Below are 19,925 nucleotides of genomic sequence, written 5' to 3'. Positions count from 1 at the left end.
CCATTCTGGACCCACTCATTGAGCTCATTTATAGTTGCATTCGTGTACTTTTGCCAGTTGTCAAATTTTGCAGGGGCAGGTATACTGGGCATGTTTAAATCTCTGATTGTTGCTAAGCCTAAATATCTTGTTTGTTGCACTGTTTCATTCAAAATTATCATTAGTACAGGGATGAGACATGCTCTGAACAATGTTTCTGTACCCTTGGTCTGCCAATTTTTTGTCCCACAAACACTTTTCAAATCAATATATTTGGACCAATATTCATAACCTTCTATTGATAACCGGGGAACAAAGTATTCAGAATATATAAATTTTGTGTTGGTCAAAAGCATATGTATATCCTTAGTAGGAGTTACTTTAAAATAATATGACTCAGCATTTTTTTGATGATGCCCAGAAAAATATACAAACTTTTCAGTATAAGTCTTTGAACTCCCTTGCGGTGGAGTTGGACAATGTTCCCATTGCATGTAATTAAATATTGTTTTGGGATTACTCGCTCTATGTATGAAGTGGTGCCCATAATAATTATGGCAAAATCTATCACCTTATTTTTCTTTAAATTGGTAAACATCTTCGTTTTCATAGGCAGTATAACATTGCAATCCTGTCATCATAGAATCAACTGTTTTCACATCCCAATCATCAGACACAATGCTTGGTATGACTATATCATTCATAGATAATTTGAACACATACGGTATTTGAATAATTTCAGTGGGACCAAATATATCAAACATTACTTTGTCCCAAACAATACCATCGGGAATTGGTACTGCAGAGATATTCACAAATTATAAGTCTCTTCGGACCTTATGTGATGAAATATGTGGTTTCAAAACCTCCTCCACCTGTTTAACCGCTGATCTCTTGGGAAGAAAATGACCATGTATTAACAGGAAAAAGGTAATAAGAAAACCAATCCAAATCAGAAAGGCTAGGACAGTCAAGGAAAGCCATACATAGTTCCATGGAAAAATTAAATATGTTTCTTTAAGCCAAAGTATTAGTTTACGTGCACCTGACAGGTCAGCTGTCGAAGAGGCGAACGAGTCCGATAGACCGTCATTAAAGTCGGCAAAGTAACCAGAGGCAGTTCATGCAAATGGCGTAGCCGTGGTCAATGGTGGAGTTGGTGTTTCCTGTGGTAGCACACTGTAGACAGCACCATCCGTCTGGCTTGTAGTCGAGGTGACTTAATCAAATGTTTCTAAATTGCTTGTTGTTAGTGGAACCAATGCAAGATCATCATCCACCCTCCCCAAGCTCGGAGAGGTATTAGTGTTAGCATAAACAACTTGTAGTGGAACTTCTTCTCCAGTAGTGAGAGGGATTCGGGAACTACTGGATGTTCCTCTTGGTCGGCTGTTCAGAATCGGCTACATGTTGTAGTTTGACATTGTTAATTGAAACAAAACAATTTTCTTTGGCACCTGGCAACCGTGGTAGAATAACAGTTCTGGTACCGTGTATCCCCAGTACAGGGACTGGTGCCCGATAAAAAGGGCCAAATTATTTTTTCACTGTGACTTTTTCACGTACAAGATCCCCAATCCAGGGAATCCAGCCGGTAGATGTTACAGGCACATCCTTAATTCCTGTGGAGGCAGCACTTTTTGAAGAGTTATCTTCACTGAACTGTTGTAATTCCCGTAAAACAGTGACACGGTCAATTATGTCAAAAGGTGTTTCTGCTGCCTCCACGCCAGGACCATCAAGATCTGGAACAAACATTTGAGTTCCGAACAGGCACTCATATGAAGTTCGACCCCCCAGGGACCTTCTAGGCAGGTTATTTAGGGCCTGATTCAGACCTTGGCGGACGGCGGAGGCCGTCCGCCAAGGTCCCGCCGATAAATGACCGCACCGCGGTCAAAAGACCGCGGCGGCCATTCAAACATTTCCGCTGGGCCAGCGGGCGCTCTCCAAAAGAGCGCCCGCCGGCCCAGCGGAAATGCCCCTGCAACGTGGACGCCGGCTCAGAATTGAGCCGGCGTAGTTGCAGGGGTGCAGTTGCACCCGTCGCGTATTTCAGTGTCTGCAGAGCAGACACTGAAATACTTTGTGGGGCCCTCTTACGGGGGCCCCTGCAGTGCCCATGCCATTGGCATTGCCATTGCCATTGCATGCCATTGGCATGGGCACTGCAGGGGCCCCCAGGGGCCCCGCGGCACCCCCTACCGCCATCCTGTTCATGGCGGGTTTCCCGCCATGAACAGGATGGCGGTAGGGGGTGTCTGAATCCCCATGGCGGCGGAGCGCGCTCCGCCGCCGCTTCTGACCGCGGCTGAACCGCCGCGGTCAGAATGCTCGAGGGAGCACCGCCAGCCTGTTGGCGGTGCTCCCGTGGTCGGTGCCAGGGTCAGAATGACCCCCTTAGTGTTCTCTTAATTCCATGCAGGTGGGTAAGCCAACTACGACCCATACCTAAGACTCTGGCTGTTAAGGATTGCTTTAAATCGCGGTTTAATCGCTCCACAACACTATTTCCCTTGGGATGAAATGGAGACGAGTACTGCAGTTGGACCCCCAACGAAGCCATTGTGTCCCTGAGGTCCCTGGTCCGAGTGGAATGCCGCATCTGCAAATGTACCGATAAAGACTCGCAAATCTTTAATAACAGTCCGAGCGTCAGCCAAGCGTTGTGGCCACACTGATACAAATCTGTACCATGAATCAACAGCAACTAATATGTATTTGTATGCACTATCAAGAGTTAGTGGACCGTAGTGGTCCAAGTACACACACTGTAATGGTCTGTTGGAAATTAAGAGAGGAGTCTGCTGCAGGCGCATGGCCGTGGAAACTTTAACTTATTGACATATGTCACAACAAAGGACATACTGCTTAGTCTCTTCGTAGAGACCAGGCCACCAATAACGGGCATGTAAGAGTGAAATTGCAGCCGCCACACCTGCATGTGCAGATGCCACTCCCTCATTCGTTGCTTTGATCAATTGTGGTCTTATATCTTTGTTGGGGATGTCACATACACCTGGAATTTTAACTTCAGCATACTTCCCATATAGTATTGGTATTTATTAGGGAATCCTTTAGGATGGGGTGTACCATCAACTGTAGCTTTTATGGCAGCCAAAGTATCTGTGTCTGGTTTGGAACTCGAATGAGTCACTGCAGCTACAGTGGCTACTGCCACTGCTGACTTTGCGGCTTCATCTGCCAAAGTATTTCCAACAGCGTGCTTCCCAACGCGCTGGCGTCCAAGTGTATGCACAACATGGACTTTCCGTAGCGTCTCTTTCAGGTCTGCTACCTTCCCCCACAGGAGTCTGTGTTTTATGGTGTTGCCTTTGGAATCTCTGAACCCATTCTGGCGCCAGTAATGCAAATATTAATTAAAGGACGGGACACAGTAATATGAATCACAAACAATCAGCGTAGGCTGCGATGGATCTGTATTTTCTAGTGCCATCAGCAGAGCTTTTAGCTTAGCCAATTGTGCTGTACAGTCCCCTGTGTATAGGTATGTAGGGGACAGAATTTCTCCCCTTCCATATAGCCGCTTACGACTGCACAAGCAGCAGAGTATTGATGTTTAGTTCCAATCGATGGTTGTTCAGAGCCATCAGTGTACATGACTCTATGATATTGTTCGATAGGCAAAGTATGCACTAGAACTGGATATTCTACTTCATATTGTAGAAATTCTGGAGTTTGTAATTTTGGATCAAAAATGTAGTCTACATCAGTGGCTGTTAAAGACGTAGCCCATTGTATCCAACGTGGATGTAATGCTTTTGCGTTCGGAACGCTAGCTTTTGTAACAGCCTCTAGGGCTGGAATTGGAGAAACAACAATGATGCGTTTCCTTTGAGCAAGAGGTATTTCTTTAATAACAGCCATCTGTACAGCAGTGAGAATGTTCTTTGTGTGTGCAAAGCGTTGTTCAGCAGCTGAATGCAAATGAGATTTGTATGGAATCGGAACTGTCTCACCTTCATTAAAAGTCACATGGGTGTAACCGATGGGCCCAGCTATTACCCTGATGACCAAATGTGTTTTATTGTCCCTTGTGTGTAAATGTTCGCTGCTAGCATATCTGCCTGCAATTCTCGAAGCGCGCATGTATGTTCATCTGTCCAGAATTTACTTGAAAAATTGGGATGTATTAAGTCATAGAAAGGTTTTATGTGCGTGGCATAATCGGGAATGTATGTTCTGCCAAAATTTAGGAAACCCAAAAACAATTTAAGTTTTTTAATCGTATTCAGTGGTTGTAATTGTGCACATTTTTCTAAGAATTGTGGCGCTAGGCTCTTCCCTTCACTCGACAGCTCATATCCCAGGAACAGGACACTGAGGAAGGCAATTTTTGTTCTTTTAAAGTTAAATTTGTAGCCAAGGTCGACACACCCTACAACAATGTGGGCTACCCGTCTTAAATGTCGTAGTATCTCATCATCCGTGAGATATATATCATCTACATATGACAATGCTTCATGGTCAATCTCGTGTAAAATGGCAGTCACACGAGCCGCAAACAGTCCTGGCCTATTCTTATACCCTGAGGCAAACTACAGAATTTTTTCTGTGAGCCTAATGTGCTAAAGCTTGTTAAGTCCCTGCATTCAGGCGCTATATTCTGGCAGAAGAACCCATTCAAGATGTCTAAAGTTGTTTTGTATTTTTTCTGCACTATGTTGCTCATTAGTGCAGTGCTATGTGAATTTTGTATAGCATATGTACGTGTATGTCCGCTTAAGTGTCTGTAGTGTAAGACTATTCTGTATGAATGGTCCGGCTTAGCTACAGGAAATAAAGGGTTATTCATCGGTGAGACACAGGGTTCAATCACACCCTGGTATTCTAATTGTGTGAGTATCTCTCACCGGTGCCCTTGCTTCATGTTTTATGGGATACTGCCTTTGTGGCTGAGGTTCACTTTTAATGGGAATGACATGGTAGGGAGAGTCCCTTACCCCCCCCAAGTGATTTCTGTATAACGTGGGTGCCTGTGCTAGAGCCCATTCTATGGAATAGGACTCAGCGAGTTCCTCCAGAACTAGGGGCAAGAAAGAAGGTTTAATGACCTCTTTTCCATATGGGCAGGTGCAGACAAAGTCAGGCGGCCAATCTTGTTCAGCCAACAAGATGTCATACACTTTGACTACACGGTCCCAAAAGATTGCGTGCATCGTGCGTTCAATGTCTCCTTCTAATTGTAGTGTTACTTTGTATACCATATCAGGCTCGGAGACACGCATATCCGCTGTTTCTACTTGTATAAAGTCATCAGTTGCTTTCACCTCCAGATGCTCTAGAAGATTCCGGTGAACTATTGTGACCTATGCCGAGCTGTCTAGCAATGCTAGAGCCCAGTTCTTGTTCTTCAAGAGGACCCTCTTCCTGTGTGGCATGTCGAACTGAGACTGCTGCCACCTTTTTCTTTTTAAATTGTTGTTTTTGTTGTAGAGGTTTCTCTTCCTTTTTAACTGAAACCTCTGAAGAGCGTTGTGATTCCTGTCTCGGTTTAACGTACTCTGTTCTTCGCTCTGATTGCCCACATCTCTCATTTCTTTTTCTGATGAGTCCTGAAAGGAACGAGATTGGCATGTATCAGTATATTGATATCTATCAGGCGTTTTAAAATTATCTCTATTCCTGAGATTATACCTATTCTGTGGGGTCTCCGTACCTGGAGATTCTCCCCTTTCTTTTTTAGGAATTTGTTGCTTTTTATCCCAGCGTTTCTTGTTACCCTCAGGTTGCTGTTTGGAGTTATCTTTATTAATTTTACCTTGAAATTGAGGTTTTTAGTGGTCTTGCCCCAAGGCTATCTCGACCGATAATCAAATCTGTTTCCGCTATTATTTCAGGCAGCTCTCGTTCCTGATCTTGTTGCAGAACGTCACTGAGCAGCATGCGCACTGCAAGTGCAACTGCTTCCCCTTTAAGATTACTTATGATAATTGAAGAAACTGTGGCAAAATTGACCATCAGTTGCATCCCCAAATCTAGGGCCAGGGCAGCCCCGTATTCATCTTGAATTTGTTTAAGCACTTCCGGTAGGTTGGCAAGTGTTGGTATACCGTGTGCAGTTGTATAGAGTGCTGCAAATACCGTGCCCCATGTATCGCAGTTTTCAACTGTAGAGACCATCCCAAAGGGCAAGTACATAGTTAGTATTCTATGTTTATCCTGAGGTCCCATATGGGGAAATATTGCTTCCAGCGTATTAATTTTTTGTGCTAGCCAAAACGGAGTCTCCTCTTGTTTGGCCGGGACCTTACCCATAATTGAATGTGCAGTCACCTGATTTATACCTGGTGTTACTGCATTTGGTTGTGCTGGAGCAGCATGCGCTGGGTTTCTATTTAATGTTTGCATCACAAATTGCATAAATCGTCTGTATATTGCTATTAATTCAATATATAAGTGTCGAACCTCAGCTACTGCTAAATTCGCAACCACAGGATGTGGTGTATATGTGGCCAATAAAGGCCAGGTAGGACCATCATTACTTAGTGGACCTAACCTACCTGGTAATATTGTATGGGTAAGGCGCCATCAAGCCAATTATTATGTTCTTGATAAGATAGAGGTATCTCTAAAGATGCGTACGCCCTGTATTGTCCAGGCGCGTTCGCAACTGTATATGTGTGAAATGTATTTGTGTTCCCATCAACTGCTGGAAATGTGAACCAAGAGTAAAAAAGCTCTGTCCTATAAGCTGCGTGGGCGTCCACCACAAACGTAACTGGACCTCCCTGGGCCGTGAGGCCATTTGCTAGTAAGTGTGTTGTGAGAGGTTGTCTCATGTTAACAGCTATTTGTACAACCTGGGGATTCGCCATCATAAAAGTACTAAGAGTTCAGAGAAGGCACACCAAAATGTTTTTTTTTTCCTTTTAAGGTTCAAGCTTGAACAACCACCAGCTGAAATAGGATTACCTATAGGGCTGTGGTGGAAATCCTCAGTACCACGGACGTCTCTGTATACGGAACTGAAGTGTCATTATATAAAATGAGACTGAGATATTCCGGAGGACCAGAAAATTAGAGCCTGACCAAACATTGGTGGCACCATGTCGTGTAGGCTCTCATTATCCTAATGAGACTACTGGATTTTGAACAGCAAGATCATCCACAGTGTGGGGGACTGAGTCTGGCCCATGGTGGATGATGCTTGTCGCTCCAAATCCGGGTTTTGCTTCGGCTAACTAGCAGTGCATCATCTCTCCCAAATGGTGGAGACAATTGGGCAGCCGAGCCCATGACATATCGATACTTCTCAGGGAAGTCGTGGTCACTCAGGTCACAACCGGTTCTCTCATACACAGTGCGGTCTCATATATAAATGACAATAAAGGCAGTCTAACTTTTAAAAATTGGTTTAATAAAATGACTGCATTTTGGGATAGCAAAGAGTGAGCTACAATAACCAGAACTACACAACACAGTAATATTGAAATAGTAACAATGAGAGTGAAACACAAGAATAAGTCTATCATAGTGCCTATAGAATCGATGGATTATTCTCTCTCTAAGTTATATTTTGAGCACAGCGTGTTAAGCTATAAGCCTGCCTTTCAGGTTCCCCCGGGAGGACATCAACCCTCATAACTGAGCAAAGGCCTGTAATCTGCATCAGCATCTGCAACGGGGCATTCAGCATACAGTTGTGGTTCCCTGGCTAGAATCTCCCTCTTGACGTGTACTAGGACTAGAAAGGGTTTTTATAACTAACACAGCAGATGTTCTAGGAAAATGTCCCTTCGTAAGGATGTGTATTTTCTATGAATGTTGGAGTCTAAACTTTTACCACTTTTACCGGCAATGTACCAGATGTAGCCTTGACTGAAGCACAGGGCGATCAAGAATGCATTGTTTGAGAACACAGTGCTGAACTAAGCTAAACAGTTTGATAGAAGAAATTAAAACAAGATCGTAAAAACTGGTCATTATAAAATAAAGTTTTCGAAGCTTAATAAAATAGATCTAGGGCAAAGTGCACAGCGGCCTAGTATGTTAAACTAACATGCATGGAGCTATACTTAAAATGGCTACACAACAATACAAATGGCCCACAATACCCGTTTGCATCACCACTAGCACAGACATAGTCCAGCCCACAACATGTACACCACCAAAAGAACATCCACCCACCCACTTACACTAGGCCGTCACACACAACTCCATGCCTTTATGCTACATGCATCGTGTCCAGTGTGTACTCACCTGTTGGTCTGGCGGCCCATACAGCAGTCTCTACTGGGGTAGGACTCCATCCCCAAGTTGCTCCAACTCCTCAGAAGTGAAGGCAGGGGCCCTTTTCCCGGTCACACGGGCCATGGTAGGTTGCAGACACAGGTCACAGCATCACGTGCAGTGTAGGTCCTCTCCTATGAAAGGTCAGGAAACAAGTGAGAATTCAGATAGAAAATGGCGGTCACGTCTGTGACAGTGCTTACCGTCACCACCGGCGTAGATCCCCATTGTCCACTGTACCCCATAGGGCCCAATATTAACCAATGAGGATTTGCATGGCAGTTCACGATCGCCTACCACCACAGGACACAACGTCAGTGGATTTACCTCACTTTTACCTGTCCCTCCACACACAACAGGTGGTCACCATTTCAGAGGGGAACAGGCCTATCAATAATTGCTGCGTCACAGGATCAGTAGGCACATACTTCACAAATTACACTGTACGATAACATGTTTGCACAATGTGGACTGCTGCTGTGGCTCCATTGTTCAGTTTGTGACAGCCTACTCACTCTTGTGTCTCTTAGATACCTACCACTGCGGATGAATAGGAGATGGAGACATATCCCCGTGTAAAGACCCCTGGTGGGCTTGGCTACATTGGAGGGCAGGCACATAATACTCACCTATAGACTGGACAGGGCCACAATCACAGAGCTGTATGCCCAACTGGAACCTGACCTGATCTCAGCTATCCATCATCCCACTGTAATACCCCCTCATGTTCAATTGCTATCAGTGCTCCATTTCCTGGCAACTGGTTCTTTCCAAGTGACAGTGGGCTTTGCATCAGGAATGTCACAGCCAATGTTCTCAATCGTGATTAAAACAGTCTTGTCTGCCCTAATAAAACACATGTGCAGCTACATTGCTTTCTCCCAGGTGGAAGATTTGGCCACTGTGAAGGCCGGGTTTTATTCAATGGGACAAATCCCCAATATAACTGGGGCGATTGACAGAACACATATTTAATTTGTCTCCCCCGCCAGAATGAACAGGTGTTCAGAAATTGTAAGAGTTTCCACTCCATGAATGTGCAGATGGTGTGCTTGGCGGATCAGTATATCTCCCATGTCAATGCTAAGTATCTAGGGTCAGTGCACAATGCCTTTGTCCTCAGGAAAAGCAGCATCCCAAATGTGATGTCCCAACTACAGAAGCACAGGGTGACCCTGGTTCCCACCCAATAAATGTTGGTGTATGCCTATGGTGTTGGCTATGTAGGATAGTGTGTGGCTAAATGTTGTCCCTAAATATTTGCAGGTGACTCTGGTTACCCAAACCTATCGTGGTTGCTGACCCCTGTGAGGAATGCCAGGACAAGGGCAGAAGAACGTTATAGTGAGGCAAATTGGTGAACCAGAAGGATCATTGAAATGACCTTTGGCCTCCTGAAGGCCAGATTCAGCTGCCTCCATCTGACAGGTGTATACCTGTGTTGCTCACCCAAGAAGGTCTGCCAGAAAGTAGTGGCATGCTGCATGTTGCACAACTTGGCCCTCAGATGCCATGTACCTTTTCTGCAGGAGGAGGAGACTGGAGATGCCCCTGTGGCAGCAGTGGACCCTGAGGACAGTGAGGATGAGGAGGCAGATGATGAGGATGTGGACAACAGAACATCAGTGATACGTCAGTACTTCTAATGACACACAGGTGAGATGGTGCAACTTCACATTTCTATGAGTATTGGTGTATTCTGTGTGGCATTGGCATGCTGGCATTACCCACTTCTTTACTCTACTTACTGTTACCTATGAATATTCTTTTTACAGATTTTGGTGATATGATAACATTCTCCTGATGTGATCACAACAGCCAGCTACAGGTCATTACTTCTATGCTCATACTATGTACAGTTCATTTGCAATGGTTTTAGCTGTTTCAATCAATACAAATTTGCAATACATAAAATACTGGTAGTCAAGTTTTATCTAAGGGTGTTTACTGTTGTGCTAAAATATAGAGGGGAAAGTGCAATGGTATGGGGTGATGATGGACGAAAGTCCAGGGTATTGTTCCAGTCTGTTTGTGGCATAGGTGCATTGTCCCTGGGGATATAGGAAGCAGAGTAATGGCAGTTCAAGGTGGACAAAGTGACTGAGTGGGACACAACTGGGGCAATCAAGAGACTCTTATTTCCTGGCGGTGGTCTGGACAAGTGTCTCTGGCATCTGTCTGGGACACATGGAACGTTTGTGGGGTGGTTTACCTTCTGTAGGGGGAGGGGTGCTGGTGGCCTGTTGGTCCTGTGGTGGGACCTCCTGGCCAGAAGCGGCAGCGGAAGTGGAGGGGTGTTCAGATGAATGGCTAGTGGCAGGGGCCCACTGGTGTGCTGTTGCATCCCTCATGATGTTGCCTATGTCTGCCAGCACCCCTGCTATGGAGATCAGGCTGTTGTTAATGGTCTGCACATCCTCCCTGATCCCCTGATACTGTCCCTCTTGCAGCCACCTGTTTTCCTGCACGTTGTCTAGGATTTGGCCTATCATGTCCTGGGAATGTTGGTAGGCTCCCAGGATCTCAAAGAGTGCCTCCTGGAGAATCGGTTCTCTGCTCTTGTCCTCCCCCTGATGCGCATCAGTCCTCCCAGTGTCCCTGTTGGCCTGTGCCTCTGTCCCCTGAACCATGTGCCCACTGCCACTGATCCCAGGTCCCTGATTGTTTTGGGTCTGAGGTGTGGCCTGGGCTCCCTGTACAGGGGGACACACTGCTGATTGACGTGTCCTGGGGACAGAGGTGTGGGTATGCTGGGTGGGTGCTGTGGGGTTGGATCCTGAGGGTGAGGCTCTGTGGTGGTCTGTGGCTGGGCTTGGGTGACTGGCTGTCCAGTGGTCCCTGATGGGCCAGCTAGATCGTCCAGATTCTGAAGTCCAGAGTTACTGTGGGCCTCTTCTTTTGAGGGACTGGACAGTGGTGGCACCTCCTCTCCAATGACCTTGCCTGGGGTACCTGTGGGGATGTAAATGATGTATTATGGTTCATGTGTCTGACATGTGTACTTCTGTAGCTTCCCCTCTATGGTTGTTGTTCCCCTGTCAGCTTTTGCTTGTGTATGTTGGTGTAGGTGGGATTATTAGTTTCCCTATGCTGTGCATGCTTAGGTGATGAGTATCAATGCAGGGCTTGGAGGGGTGTCCATGCATTGGTACAGCATGCAGGGCTTGGGATTGGGATTAGTGAGATGTGATGGTGGAGTATGTGGGATGTGGTGGAGTGATGGGAGTGAGGGTGTGGGTGTGTGATGGCATGTAGGTATAGGGGCTGATAATTGTTAAAAGTAGATTATCACTGTCCAGTCCTCTTCCAACTCCGGTGAGTCCCTCAGGATGCAGGAAGGATGCTCCTCCCATGCTATGAGTTTTGGAGGAGGAGGTGCGGCTCCACTGCCAGTCCTCTGGATGGCGAGCTGGTGTTTTGCTGTTATGGAAGGTACCTTTCCCCGTAGGTTGTTCCACCTCTTCCTGATGTCGTCCCTTGTTCTTGGTTGCTGTCCCACAGCATTGACCCTGTCCACTATTCTCCGCCATAGCTCCATCTTCCTTGCTATTGATATCTACTGCACCTGTGCTCCAAAGAAGTGTGGCTCTACCCTGACAATTTCCTCCATCATGACTCTTAACTGATCCTCAGTGAAAGGGTGGTGCCTTTGTGGTGCCATGGGTGTCGTGCGATGTGTATTGGTGAGGGTGTGTTGTGTAATGTGGTGAGGTGTGTGATGTGGAGTGCGTGAGGGGTGTGTGGGTGTGAGTGGTGTGTGTGTCTGGTTGTCTCTGTGCTGTTCGTGTCAATCTCCTGGCAGTAATAGTTGTTAGTAAAGGGTTGTTCGTAATGTGGGTGTGTGTTTTATAGTGTTGTGGGTGTGTGGGTGTGGTGTGTATATGGTTGTCAGGAGTGAGTTTTTGTTATAGGCCAATGTGGTGGTGTTTTGTATGTGGGTGTCCATTGTGAGCAGGGCGGTATGTACTGCCAATGGTTTACCACCATTGAATGTCGGTAAGCACCATTTACTGCCAATGTCATAATGAGCTCCTATATTCTCGTGAACAATATTTGTGCATACCAATTTTTGTGTGTCACAATATTTAATTTCCAATTTTTCTGTCTCCCGATTTTTTTAAGTTGATATTTTGTCCAAACACTAAGATGCTCATTTACATGACCCTTGCCCCACCATAATATCAATATATTTGATGCTACGGTGGCACAGAACAGTCCCCCACCCTGCGCCATTTTTACAAACTGCCGCAATGGTCCTATGCACCAGTTTGTAAATCATTATGTCACATTACGCCTGCACCAGGTACAATATATGCAAGGGAGGCATTCCCCTGTCAAGAGGTCCTTATGAATGGCGCAGTGAAATCTACAAGATATCACTGCATCATTCTAGAGTCATTTTTTAATGCCTTCCCAGGGCAGGCGTTAAAGTGATGCTGAGCTTTCGTTCTATAAAGCTCTCCGCGATTTGCTGTACTACCATCAACATTTTTAATGCTAGTCCAGCAAAGCGCCACAACTGGGTCAGAAATACTGACACAGCTGTGCTAACAAGCACCATGGTGCACTGTATTGTAAATATAGAGCAACCATGGTGTTGTTAGGGGGGTGCAGAGCAACGCAAGCAAACTGCTGCATCATCAGCAATGTTCCAGGTTGTAGTAAATGAGGCCCTACATTTATTGTTTGTGCTACACCTAAGGTCAGCTCATGTTTGCTTGTTTGTTTAGAAGATAGTTAAAGTATTTCAGTTAGAGGTCACTTGCCTGATCCAAAGTCACTTTGCTATAGATTTCTAGCTTATGAGAGCTTCCATACACTGCCCTACTTATAAGGACTAACCTCTGCTCTCTGAATTCTCCTTCTAATCAGGGGCCATGAAAAAAACAGTTATGATGGTGCAGAGGTGAGCACATGTGTTTATGCATTTTCACGCTCTAAAGCACATACATATGTTAGAATTTGGGTTTCTGTTTGGCAGAGGTATGCACCCTATCCAAGCAGGAACCACACTCCTTGTCAGGCTAAGTCACAAACACACCTTTGGTTAACTTGTGTTTGCCGTCTTGAAGCTTGGCACAGAACAGTCAGGCTTAACTCAGGAGGCAAGGTGTAAAGTATTTGTTCAATACTTGAAACAGTAAAACCGTGCAAACACCACACCAAAATAATCCACACCATGTTAGAATACTAGATCTTAATTTAATGACCAAAACAAGACTAAAACAACAGAAATCCAATTGATATAAGTCGAAATATGGATTTTCAAAGATTAAAATGCAATATAGTACTTAAGTGCCTAAAGGGCTGACTGAGGACATATGGTTGTGCTAGCCTAGATTAAATCCAAAGGTTCTGGACAACCATGACAGAGTGTGGTCAGATAAAGTCCTAGCTAAATCCTTACAATCTCAAGAATTGGACCAAGAGTCAGCACTTACACCCAGTTGTGCCTTTATAGTGGAGGAGACTTCAAAGATAGGTCCTTGAAGTGCACAGTTGGTTGGACATTACCCCGTGTGGGAACTGCAATGCATGTGCTTCCACTAGAATTGTAAAAATATGTTGTCTATATGAGAGAACTTGGCAGCTGAAACATCCTGCCTTTCAAATACATTGCACCCTGCCCTGTAGGTCATGTAAGGCCTAGCTTAGGGGTGACTTATATGTATAAAAGAGCAGGATTAAACCTGACAAGAGGTTAAACATGGCAGGTCTGAACCATGTTTTGGGTGGCTACTTATGTGGGTGGCACAACATGTACTGCAGGCCCACTAGTAGTATTTAATTTACAGGCCCTGGGCACATGCAGTGCACTTTAGTAGGGACTTATAAGTAAATTAATTAAGTCAATTGGGGTTAAGACAATGTTACAATGATCAGGGAGAGAGAAGGCACAAGCACTTTAACAATGGTTAACAGTGGTAAAGTGGACAGGAAAAATGAGGTCACCCTAAGGCTGTCAAGAATGACAATATATCTCTTGGATAATGCATAAATTCTAGATAGCACAGCTTGGAAAGAGAAAAAGGTAATCACAACTCTCTGTTTCTGTCTGCAGTTTAGTCATTAACTTGGAGAAAGTCCCAGACGTATGCACTTTGGAAACTGCAAACATAAAAACAGGTGTTCAACTTTGATCTGACCCAAGGTTATTTTTCATGATACTATCCAAGTTGATCATTTCAGGTGGTGCTGCTTAAAATTTGGATGCTGTCCCCATACTTACCTTGTACTGATAACAGCAGAGCTGTTTCCATTGCCAGTGTCCTTGTATATCAAACAACTCCAGTATGCTGATCTCCTTCTGTACCTTTTACCATGCATCCACCTTATTCATATTACTCCTTCATGCTTGCCAAAAGTATCCCTTGTTTTGCCTTAGTCACCAGCCTAGCTCTTAGGCATGTGTTTATTTTTGGTGGTGCTGAAATCAGACAGGAGCATTGAAGTAAGTAGATAACTACCATGCATTTCCCACTAGCTTTCATTGATGTTATTTTTTGGATCTATGGGAAGCAGAGCTGTGTGCAATTGAAGCTTTTTATCATCATTCTTCGTGTTATGTCACACTCCAATGTATTTGAAATTAGGGGGATAGGGACCAGACACTATGTGGTATATTTACAAGAAAGTAACAATATAGGACACCATGGCGCTATTGACGTTATTGTGACGCATTGGTCGATTAGTGCAAAAAATAATGGGGCTATTCCAGCAATGTGTGGGGAGGCCTATTGGAAACAATGGGAGCGTCATTCTAATGCCTGCCTTGGTCAGGCATTAAAAATGATGGGAAAAATAGTGCTGTGAAATTGCCTAAATTTCACTACGTCATTTTTCTGCCCTACCCACCCCTTGCACACATTATGGCTGGTGCAGGCATAATGTGGCACAAGAGGAAAATGCCTCCTTGACGCCACTTTAGCTTAAACAAATCACGCTAAGGTGGCACAAGGAGGCACTAGGGGATTGTTATATGCCCCTATATTTGAAGCAATTTCAATGGATGCTAAACCGAATGACAATGAATTATTGGGGGAAACAGTTAATACGTAAATAGATGATGCTAAAACATATAATAAACTTGATTATTAACAAAAAAATATTGTAATTTATGAATGTAAAAACATTTTCGCAAAACCTCAAATTAGGGTACAATGGCAGAATGAGTGGCTATGAAAAGGGCATAGTAATGGAGGCTGAGCATATAATCATTATTCCACGATCCGAGTCACATAATGGGCTAATGGAGATTTGAGCAATGTGTAGGTCATAAAGCACAAATTTTGCTTTGTTTTCATAAAGTGATGCTAATATTCTTTCCTGCAAAATTTCTCAATAACGGAAAACAGCGCATAACAAAAGCCTCCGGCCACACAATAAACTTCTCATATGAACTCGCATATTTTAGAATCAAAATCAGGTCATACGTGTGTGTGAAATACTAATTCAAATCTTGGCGTCGAGGCTTCAAGGCAGCATAGAATCATTTCCAGCATATAAAGCTACCAGCTAGAATATGACAAATGCACAATCCTTTAGAAAACAACCACTATACTTATGAGGCATCCTCTTATTATCTAAATATGCAAGCAAGATTCAGTTGTGGGTTTTAGACAATTGTGGTCAAATGTTTTATAAATCTAAGACTCCCCTGGAACATCTACTTTTTACACAATGGAAATTATTGTTTCATTTCAACTCATTCAGAGTGACAGCGAACAATTGTTATAGGTCTGATGACTTGTCTTTTACTGAAAAATGTCAAATGTTGATTTAATGCATTTCTTACGCATGCGTAGCAATTTTCTTTCCGTGCAAGTGATAAAGGTGACCAGAAAACTGAAAAACCACAATCGATTAAAACAAACCATGAAATAACAATATTAAAGAAAAACAAATATAAGTAAATACAAATAGTTGTAAAAATATAGCAAACATTTTAAAAGAAAGACACTTTTAAGGAGAAACAAAGAAAATTACAATAAAATTTAAAAAGTATATGAAAATTTAAGCACTATAATTTTATTTTAACATTCATTAGTAAGTAAAGATAATCAGCAACCAACTATATGTTAACGGGGATAAAGAGTACTATATCAATACCAAATTCTAGTTAGAATTCAAATCGTACCAAATTTTACTACAATTACTAGTGTTTTCTCAGCAATGCTTATTAAAATTAAATCTTTTTTATATGAAAACGCATGCAACTCTTTCTGTCACTATTATTTCTATATCTACCTATCTAGATATCTACTGTATATGCCAATTTCTCTCTCTCTCTATGTACACAAACACATACACCTATATATGTAAATATATTGTATTTAGGTTTGCATTTTAAATGTACAAAACCATAGAAATTCACCAGTTACAGTTGCAGTTACCTCAAGTAACTATAACTTGTGCCCTAAGGTACCTATAACCCCCGCATGCAATATAAATATAGAACCAGGGAGGTGCTGGTTCCTGACTGCGGGGTGGGGGGGAGCCAGCGCATATTATCAGTTCAAAGGCCCAGGGAAGTGGTGGTCCTGGGGCTGCGGCCCCCTGCACACAATGTAAAGGTAGCCCCAGGAACAAGAAGGTAGTGGTCCGAAACGGACACCCTTCACTTTTTTCACTCTTTGCCCCCGGAAGGTGCCCCCTCCGCACACAGGCCCATATTTATACTTTTTGACGCTAAACTGCGCTAACGCAGTTTAGCGTCAAAAAGTTTTGCGCCGTCTAACGCCATTCTGAAGCGCCATGCGGGCGCCGTATTTATGGAATGGCGTTAGACGGCGCAATCAGACCGGCGCTGCCTGGTTTGCGTGGGAAAAAACCACGTAGACCAGACAGCGCCGGCGTAGGGGGAAAATGGCGCATGGGCGTCTTAAAATGGGGCAAGTCAGGTTACGTCGAAAAAATCGTCTTAACCCGACTTGCGCCATTTTTTAACGACGCCCATCCCCCATCAACATGACTCCTATCATTGTAAAGATAGGAGTCATGCCCCCTTGCCCAATGGCCATGCCCAGGGGACTTCTGTCCCCTGGGCATGGTCATTGGGCATAGTGGCATGTAGGGGGGCACAAATAAGGCCCCCCTATGCCACCAAAAAAAAATATAAAAAATAAAAAATTATACTTACCTGAACTTACCTGAATGTCCCTGGGGTGGGTCCCTCCATCCTTGGGGGTCCTCCTGGGGTGGGCAAGGGTGGCAGGGGGGGTCCCTGGGGGCATGGGAGGGCACCTGTGGGCTCATTTTGAGCCCACAGGCCCTTTAACGCCTGCCCTGAGCAGGCGTTAAAAAGTGGCGCAAATGCGCCGTTTTTTGCCACGCCAACTCCCGGGCGTCTCTTTTGCCCGGGAGTATAAATACCACGTAAAGGCCTGGGAGTCATTTTTTAGACGGGAACGCCTCCCTTGCATATCATTAACGCAAGGAAGGGGTTCACGCTAAAAAATGACGCACATTCCGGGAACTTTGGCGCTATTCGCCTCTAACGCCATAGTATAAATATGGCGTTAGTTGGCGTTAGTTTTGCGTCGAAATTGCGTCAAAAAAAACGACGCAATTTCGGCGCAAAAGGAGTATAAATATGGCCCACAGTATTTTCAATGCACTGGCCCCGCCACAAGTCAATAATTTGGAGCCTGAGGAGGTGGGGGTCCCCGGGGCTTTGGGGGAGGCTGGCAGGCCTCCCCCACCCAATTAAAGCATTTTGCCCCCATAATTAATTATAATTAAAGCCCTGGGGAGGTGGCAGTCCCCGGGGCTGCAGGGGGGACAGGCGACCCCACTGCAAGTCAATAAGTTGATGCCCTGGGAGGTGGTTCCTCCCCTCCGCAATTAAAGCATTTTGCCTCAGGGAGGCACATATGTGGCAATAATTACCTTTAGGGGGTGGTGGTGCCTGAGGCTGCGGGAGGGTTGGGAGGCCCCACCAGATTCAATATTATGAATGCCCCTGGGACCTGGCCCATATTGGCGCTTATTAAAAAACAAGTAAAAAAAAAAAAAATTGCTCCACATTTGTGAATGTCATGTTTTCGTTGCAAAAAGTTTAAAAAAATGCTTTTTTGCTCCGGAGGGTCCCTCTGGGACCCCACCACCAGAGCTAAGTGGTCAGGGTGTCACTTCCCTGGCCCCACGTCTTTTTTAAAAATCTTTCTTATTGGGCCTTGGCTCAAGCCGAGTCCTAAGATGGCTGCCAACAGATCCTGTTTGAAGTGTTGGCAGCCAGTCAGAGCTGTGCATTTCCGTGCAGGAGCTTGTCTTTTTTCATGAGTACTTCATGTCCAGAGATATGCAAATTTGGATTTCTTTACATTTCTCAAAAACTAATGAATGAATTTACACCAAATTACAGAAAGCACAATCTGAGCACCAAGAGTTAGATTTCTGCCATATTTGGTGTAATTGCGTCCAGCAGTTTGGGCTGTAGTTGTGTCTAAAAGTCCTAAGGGAATTAACATGGGAAATGCAACTTTTGAGATCCCCCCTTTTCTTGGCCCCACTTGACACATCATCCCGAAACTTTCTGCACTCAACAAGAATCATAGCAGCACTTTCTTTGGAAAACTTTGTGACAATTCGTCAAAATGGTGTCGAAAATGTAGGGAAGTCAAAAAACACTTTTTCTTTGAAAACATGGTCTTAACTATAACTAACTAGTGGCGACTGCCACTAGATAATATGTAAGTACATATATATGTTTATATCTATAGATATATAAATATATATATGTATGTGTATCTATATATATATATATATATATATATATATATATATATATATATATATATATATCTATGTATGATATGTACATTTCTCTTGCTCTCTCTCTCCATATATAAATGTTTATATATAAATAGTCATTGTGTTTATATAGGGCTTACTGCCCTTGATGAGGCATTACAAGTTAGTGAATAATTTAGTGGTTATTGTGATTAAACATGTGATTCCAACTGTACACTTCATTTAAAAATGAAGAGCTCTAGCCTTCTCTGTGCCATGCCTTGTGCAGCCCTTCAAAGATAGTTTGGAGTATCCAACCTTTTTTACAGGATCAGTATGCTGCACTTTCTAAGGAGGATTACAGGGATTGGTTGGAAAGATGATCTGCTTCTGGCAACTCTAGATGTCAAGTCCTTGTATACGGTTATTGACCATGAGCAGGGCATAAGGGCATGTTACAATTTTTTACAAGCAAGACCAGTTCGGTTGTTAGAATATACGATTATGATTGGAAGAATTATCAGAATGAACCTTGAAAATAACACATTTCTGTGTATAAAGGTAATTTATATCGACAGATCCTTGGGACTGAGATGGGCATACGTTTTGCTCCCAGATTTGACAATCTATTTCTGGGATGGTGGGAGGAACAAGTTTTCAGCAATGATGAGCTACAGGTATACTGCCAAAACGTAGTTCTATGGTGTAGGTGGCTGGCCTGGTTTGTAGTGTGTACCTTAGGTACTTACACCTTATACCAGGTCCAGTTTTCCCTTATTAGTGAAGTAGTATTGTTCTAGCAGCTTAGGCTAATAGAGGTAGCTATAGCAGAGCAGCTTAGGCTGAACTAGGAGACATGCACAGCTCCTGCAACACCACTTATAGTTACACAGTAGTTATACAGAAGTAAAGACAATACTCAGTATTACCAAAAATAAAGGTATTTATTTGGGTGACACAGT

The sequence above is a fragment of the Pleurodeles waltl genome, chromosome 9 (genome assembly GCF_031143425.1).
Source record: "Pleurodeles waltl isolate 20211129_DDA chromosome 9, aPleWal1.hap1.20221129, whole genome shotgun sequence".
In the NCBI taxonomy this organism is placed as follows: Eukaryota; Metazoa; Chordata; class Amphibia; order Caudata; family Salamandridae; genus Pleurodeles; species Pleurodeles waltl.
Note: the sequence above shows the minus strand (reverse complement) of the source record.